Raw genomic sequence first — 8131 nt, 5'->3', positions numbered from 1 at the left:
AATCTGCATGAGCCAAGAAACGTAACTAAAAAGGTTACAAATCGCACCGAAATTGATAGGATGAGAACACCTTCCCGTTATTTCCGTCTCCTGTCATTGACAACCAATTAATTTCAGCATTGATTTTAAGATTTCATTGATGACTTTTAAGATAAACAGCTCTTGGTTTAAGCCAAGGCACATTGCAGCTCTCCTAACCCAACATGTTTCTTGCCTATATATGCCCATATTGTAACCTATATTGATAACTAAAGATGATTAAGATGATTAAGTTCTCTAGAATGATCTTTATATTTTCACAAGCAATCTGTGCTTTTAAATGATTGCAGAAATAAATGTATTTACTTTAAACATTTTATTTTTGAATTACTTTTTATTTCTATATTATTATTATTATTATTATTATTATTATTATTATTATTATTATTATTATTATTATTATTATTATTATCATCATCATCATCATCATCTAAGGAAACGACTACAATTTAATCATCAGATTAATGTTGATTTTAATAGCTACCTTATATGAAATCTAATGAGACAATTTAAAAATCAAAAGATATTTCAGTTTTTGATTTGACTGGTTGATATTTGTAAACAACTAAGAGTATGAAATATTTAAATTAAAAATAGAAATAAGACTATAAAGGCAAAAAAAAAATTAATAGATACAGTTTTGGTATTAATTGTATAAGTGTATATGTGGTCCTGTATCTGTCTCTACTACTTTGCTCTTCTGCATTGTAAAGAGGAAACTTCTTCAGATCAGTCAGATGCAGCTACACACACTATGGACACTCATATGGTGAGCAGGAGCGCCACCTGCTGAAAGGAAAACGCAATGCATCGGTTGAGAGAGCAGACAGACAGGATGCACATTGCTTCAGTGTAACAAAAGATTATCAAGCTTGGCATTTGTGTGTGTCTTACTCATCTAACGTAGGGGGAATCTAATGTAATCTTATCTAATCTTGTCATGTCATCATTATTAGCAGAGATAAAAATTAAAAAATATCACCCTGTTTACAATGGTTCTATGTAACGTGTTTATTTTGTTAACTGAGTCGCTGAAACATTCAAAAATATTCTAACTTATTGAATTGTGTTGTACTTATCACTAACTCAGTATTCTGTCTGCAGTATTTTTAAATTAAAGTTTACATTTTTGTGTTTTGAAAAGGGTTTTTTTTTTCTTACTTTACTGATTCAGATGTTGCTGTGAACAACATTTTCCACCAAACAAACAAACTTAGTAACTATGAAATTTTGTTGTTTGAGCACAGATGATGCTTGAACCACATTTATACTATAGTTTCGTACTATAGTACTATTATACTATTTATACTATAAATGGAGTTGGAGTGTGGGTTTTTGATTTCTTCAATGTTTTTAATGTTTTATCTTTACTTTTCATCTATTTATTAACTTCTTTTTATTTCTCTTTCACACTGTCTATGTAAAGCCCCCCCGGAAAACGTCCCAGTTAAACATATCAATATCTAGGGGTGTGAGAATCCTTGTTAAATGGCGTTTTAACTAAAACTCTGAGGTGTGAGATGTTTAACTGAAGTCCTACAGGGGATGCAGGTTTTAATGTTTTTATCTTTTTAAATCTTTTTTCTTTTTCTTTAAAAAAAATTCTATTTGTCTTTCTAACTGTTTATTCACTGTCACATGGTGTTTTTTTATTTTAATTATGTAAAGCACTTTGAAATGCCTTGCTGCTGAAATGTGCTATACACATAAAATTTGATTGATTGATTGTTTGATTGATATAGTTCAGTCTGCAGTGAGGACACAGATCAGATGAAGAGCTTCTGGTCTCACATGATCACTGTGCACTGAAAGAGAAAATCAGCATCTATGGAATAAGGACATATTGCAAGTTATTCATACATGTGAAAGAGACTTTCATGTTTGCTTTGCATGCAATATACATCCACACAAAATCTCAAATGTATACAGCAGTAATTTGCAGGAAACATAATGCTTTGCATGTGAAAACTGTAAATTGTAGATACACTGCTGTCTACAATTTCATCCTGATAAAATGTTCAACATAACAACATAATGTGTTCCAAAAATGGAATACATGTGGTTCAACATCTGCAATTATGTTGAACCACATGAGATCTTATGCCCAGATCTCAAAAGAGATGTTGGGCATAATAGGCTTTGTTTAAAGAATGCGATTATCTGGATTAACCTTTCAAATGGTTAACAAAAATAAGCAAAACTCAGTCACATTAAGATGAAACTGAATGGTTTTGTTTACTAGTTCCACTGTTAAACCTTGGACTCAGTATGTACAAGCACTTCTTGTTGTCCAACTCCAACTCCAACTAAATAGTAAAATGATCCAGTAAGCTGACGGGTTATCTACTGTAGTTATCTATCATTTAAAAGACGTGTCTCATCCTCAGAACCTCTGAACAGATGTTTGATTTCCAAATGTAAAATGTAAAAAAAAAAAAAGTATAAAACCAATTTTGTTCTTGTTTTCAAAAATTTTGTTTAGCATAGTTTTAACATTATATTCTCTTTTCCTTTTCTGATTTTGTTCAAATGGGGACACTCAGTGTGCTTCTATTTTATTGTTTTTATGCTGTTTAATATCTTACTCTATTGAGTACATGGTCAATTTTGATCATGTTATTGTACTTTTTTTTATGCGTGTATTTGTCTAATTTTCTGTTTGGCAGGAAAGCTTATTTTCCTCAAGTTAACTAAATCTATCTCATGTTTTAAATGAAATTGATTGATTGGAGCCTGCGTTTGTTTTGATAGACCACGCATATACACCTTCATTTAAAACACAAGAATGACAGATATGAGACAATTTATTTGAAAGTATTGGGAGAATAAGATAATCGGCTAATTGTTTTGGCTGCCAGCACTGCTAAAGTTAGCATTAATGAACGGGACTCTTCCTATTATAATTTTAGGATTATCACAAAATTTAGGCAAACATGATAAATGCCACACACATAGACTTATAAATCCTTGAATGTTCAGCTAAAACCAACAGATTATTTGAAACACAATTTATTGATTTGCGAAATGCTTACTTTATTGGTGAAACCAAAAAGTAGAAGTCCTGGCTCTTACTTTTGTTTCAACTATGGCTTGCTTGGTGCCACTGTTTCATAAAGGTGGAGTTCCTAGAGAAAAGAGTAAGATCCTGATATCATCACCCTGTTGCCGGTTATGCTTAACCGACCGGCCAATTTAGGTTTAGTCTACATAAACTGGCTGGTCTCTTGACAGCTGTGCCACACTCTTTTCATTTTTAGATGCTGAACTGTGACTCTGAGACGTTCAAAGCTTGGAATATTGTTTTATAATCTAGCCTTGCTATAAATGTCTCCCCGACTCTCCCTCGTCTGTCTGTTGTGCCCTTTCGTGATGTATGTTCTCTAGGAAACCTCAGAGGTCGTCACAGAACAGCAGTGTTTATACTGAGATTATATTATGCACAGGTGTAATTTAATCTATCCTGAAAGTACTTACTAACTGGGTCACTTCTGAGGTCTTGCATATTATCTTTGCATCAGAGCAAAGGTGGCTGAATACAAAGGCTGAATGGTGCAATTTCTGCCCTTTCTAGTCATTCTTCTCATTTTCATTCCAGTTCACAAATACATGGTACGTTGTGTTGCTCTATCGTGTAAAATCTAAATGAGATAAATTGATGTCTGTTGCTGTAATACAATAACAATGGGCATGAATATTTTTTTTGCAAAGCACCAAGATTTTGTCATATGAGGAACTTGCATCATGGCTCTGTAAACAAACTCAGCTGCAACAAATGGCCATTGTTTCGTACACACTGCGTGTCAAACAACAGGACATGACTTTGCCACGTGCTTCCTGTGTTTGGACCATCTTGATCTTTTGTTGTTATTTTGTTTTCCTTTGTGGATTTTTCTCCCGATGTCTTTGGTTTTGTGTCAGATTTTTCAGAGTCTTAGCCTCTCCGTTTTTTCCTTCCTTTTTGCAAAGAGAAATTACCATTTTAAATGGAATCATCTGTAGCTGATTTAGTTCTTTGGCAGTCAGGGTTTCACACGCTTTTCGGTTATACACGTCTTAGGCCAGAAGGGGGCAGCACCTGAAGTACATCACTGAGGAGCTCCAGGTAGAGCATTAAACTGAACAGACCCATATTCCAGGATATGATATCGAAATATGTTTTGGTCAAGTGTTTTGTTTAGCTAAGCCAATAAATGTTGCACATTCAAAACACTCAAAAATAAAAGCTGTGGCTCTGCTGACACATCCGTTCATATTTCAACGTGTAATTCAGTGAGAATTTATAAGATTCATCTTTAGAGAGATAAGAAAATATCTTTCTTTGTGGGCCTGTCAACTCCAGGAAAAAAAAAATCAAAAAACGATGAGCCTTGAGAACAACCAAAAAAAGTAATGTGGTGTGTGTGTGTGTGTGTGTGTGTGTGTGTGTGTGTGTGTGTGTGTGTGTGTGTGTGTGTGTGTGTGTGTGTGTGTGTGTGTGTGTGTGTGTGTGTGTGTGTGTGTGTGTGAGCAGCGATGATGGGAGGATAACTGCAGCAGAAAAACAGCAAAGTCTGCAGTCATTAATATGCAAATATGCAAATGAGGGGGTAATTAAGATTGGGCGTTTGTCAGTGGTTCTTTGATTGCTAATGAATTCCAATCTGCAAGAAAGGGGGAGGGGAGCAGAAAACGAGGGAAAGGAACAGAACGGCATTGTGCTTGGCTCCTTTTTCTATAAAGGCACAAAAAGATGCCAGTGACCAATACAATGCCGTGACCATAAAAGATTATGATTTACGGCAAATCGTTGCGAAGGTGTGACGATGAAAACAAAACTAACCATTAAGCGAGTCTCCCAAAATTCTGCCCTGGCATCAGCAAACAGTTTGACACATGAGGGTGAGTTTGCACTCTTGACAATTAACCATGCACATTATCACCAAGCATTCAGCATGGCGGGCTAGAGCCACTGCAGGAAGTCGGTGAGATTTCTGCTCATTAAGAGTGATGTGTCTGACCCCTGTTGTGAGAGATGCTCAGGTATCATGGAGGGGGATGTGCAGGAGCAGTATGTTGTGTTTTATGGTGTAGTGTCTGTGGGGTTTTTGTTGTTGTTGTTTAAACATTTCTTGGCAAACAAGGACCAATAGCTCACACAAAAGCATACACTGCTGTTTTTGCTGTGGAAATGGTCCCTTGACACATGTACATCCTCGTCTTTGGCACAATATGTATGAAGGCATGAAATAAGGACAAATTAAATGCAGTGGGGCGAAGCAGCTGCTCCTTTCACAGCACTGCTCAGTGACTTCTTTACAATTGCGTTAGTCAAGTATTTGTCACGTTATTCCATAAACTTCAGTGCTGAAATCCAGATTTCTGTGACCAACACAAAGTCATTTTCTTCAAAAAAAAATCTAAAAATCATTGTGTGCATTTCTATTCACCACCCTCCAGAAGTTATACTTCACAGAACCACCTTTTGTTGCTAGAGTTACAGATTATTTTGTGGAAGTGGGTTGATCTAAACCCATTCAATAACTTTTCTTTCAGCGTTTCTGTCCACTCTCCCATCAACTCTCTCTAACTTCCCTTCATCCTGAGGGAAAGCATCCTTGCAGCATAATTCTGCCACCACCGTGTTTCACTCTGCAGATGTTGTGGTCAGGGTTTAAGCATGGTGTTAGTTTGCCTCACAAGTGTCCTGGTTGTTGGTAAAAAAAAATTATTTAAAAAATCCAGTTTTGATCTCATCTGAGCAGAGGATTGTCTTCCACGTGTTTTCTTTTCTTTTCTTTTTTTCGATTTGCTGGTCTTTCATCAAGGCCAGATTTATGGAGCACACAAATTTATGGAGTGCACAAGTAATTGTCAACATATAGAGCTGTGGTCCTCTGAGTTACCATGACTCTCTTGCTCATGCAAGTTAGTTCTCTCCAGGCCTTTTCGGGTCTCTTTCTATTTGTAGTTGTGCCATTCTCTTTCCATTTTTATTTCATTTTAGAGCAAAGAGTGATCTGTGGTGTTTAATGTCTACTTTTAGAACCCAACGCTGTTTTACAGATCTAGACGTCTTTATCTCTGACCTACCTGGTCCTAAGTCTTCGTGATGCTGTTTGCTCCCTGATGTTCTCGAGCAACACTCAGAGGCCTTCACAGAAGATGCAGAGTGATACTGAGAATAAGGTGGGATCTATTTACTACTTAGATGACTTGTGAAAGCACTTGGTTGCATCAGATTTTATTTAGGGGTATCAGGGAAGAACACACCAAACTTCATTGTGATTTTTAGTTGGAAAAACACTGAAAACCAAGTATGCACTACTTTTGGTTAATCCGAGACGCACAATCCCGATAAAAAAGAATTGAGGGTTAATAATGTGACAAAATGTGCAAAAGTTCCAGGGGTGTAAATAATGTTGCAAGAGACACTGTGTATTTTCCTCAAATGTTGACTGCTAAACATTTCAGTGTTAGGCTTGCAACAAATACAAGATCAAGTCTTCTTTGGCGTGAAAAAGAAGACAAACAACAACACAATTACAATCCAGCACATACTTGAGCCAGAACTGAAAGTGGAAGCTCTCCAACTAATTTACTCTGTTTGCAGCGGATTGCTTAAAGCTGATCCCAGCTCTGCTCTGTTTGCTTTTTTGACAGGTTGCGGGGTGTGAAGTGTGTTTGCATTTGAGAACGACAACTAGGAGGGGGGCTGTATTTTTTTTTTTTTACAGGAAACAGGAAACCAGAAGTCATAACAGGATGCCCCAGGTTTTGATACTGTACCTGATGCGTGGGTGGCTTGCAATGGGGGTAACCCATTTACAAAACCTTTCAGAGCTGATGCTTAAAAGAGGAGAGAGCCCAGGAAAGAGTGGGTGGAGAGGAGGGTGCATAGGTTTGGGGTTAGGAAAATGGAGTTCCACTCTAAATATAGACTTCATTTCTGTCTTGCACTCTGACATAGAACCTCGACGTTACGATGTCTCAGTCTTGTTGTCCTACTTTCAAAAAAGCAACGAAGCAAGCGATCTTTGATGTTCCGTGGAACGCAGTGATATGATCGCTTCCATGTGAACGTGTGCGCCACCTTTCCCCAGGTGTACTGTTGGAGCGTCACACTGAATTTGTGACATGAAACCCTTTTTGTCGTAATGAGGTTGATGTGCTGAAGTAGACTTGAACGCTCTTCACCCTGTTGCAAAACCCCCCAAGCTGTGCAGTACTCTTGCATCCTTTCGTCAATGAAGTTGCTCTATGAATCTAAGTGCAGTATTTTACAAAAATAATTAAGTTAATATTTTTGATATTTGCAGGGCAAATCAGAATGATTCTTAGAATTAAATTTGTAGAATTAAAAGAATACCCCCCCCCCCCCACCAAAAACAGTGTGTATATTAGAAGTTAAATGAAAGCTTGACCATGTTGTGAGATTATAACAAGACCTGCTCACTTAATCATATACAGGTGTGTGTGCCAGAGCTGCATTTGTGCAATGCATGCCTCATAAATGTTCGTGTGCATGTTTGCAGACCACAAAGTGGATGGCTGGCTTTTCTCGTAAAGGCCGGCACAGATGTCACTTAGGGTTTTTTTTTTCCCCCCCCCTAAAGCAGTTGAGGTTTTCTTTAGAACATGTGTCTGCATCCTGCAACCTTGTTTTCATAACACCGAAAATAGATTTCTTGATATACAACAACACCAGCATGGCCGTTTATGTAGGTTACTGTGGGCGATGCTATACATTTTCCAACCTTTCTCGCATGATTTCTTTGGATCCTTTGCAAAAGTTATGTTTTGGCTTTCAGAAAACATGTTAGGACATGAACATACAAGAAATGGCATGAGATCACAGGTATATTGAGAACTTGCAAACAGAGCACAGACAAAGCAGATACAATGAAAATAGCAAAAGTATTCACCTCCTTTATGTTTTTTATTCACATTTTGTCATCTCACAGCTACAACTTGTTTAGCGAAATCAGAGTAAAGGGGGCTGAAGACACGGCCACACCTCGTGCTGGTTTGACATATTAGGCGTGTGGTTGCAAGGTGATAAAATGTGAGAAAAAAAAACGTAAGTGGGAGTAAATACTTCTTCAAAGCAGTGCAG

Source organism: Poecilia reticulata, chromosome 17 (assembly GCF_904066995.2).
Source record: "Poecilia reticulata chromosome 17, P_reticulata-male-v2, whole genome shotgun sequence".
Taxonomy (NCBI): Eukaryota; Metazoa; Chordata; class Actinopteri; order Cyprinodontiformes; family Poeciliidae; genus Poecilia; species Poecilia reticulata.
The sequence above is the reverse complement of the archived record's forward strand: the minus strand, read 5'-3'. Positions refer to the sequence as shown.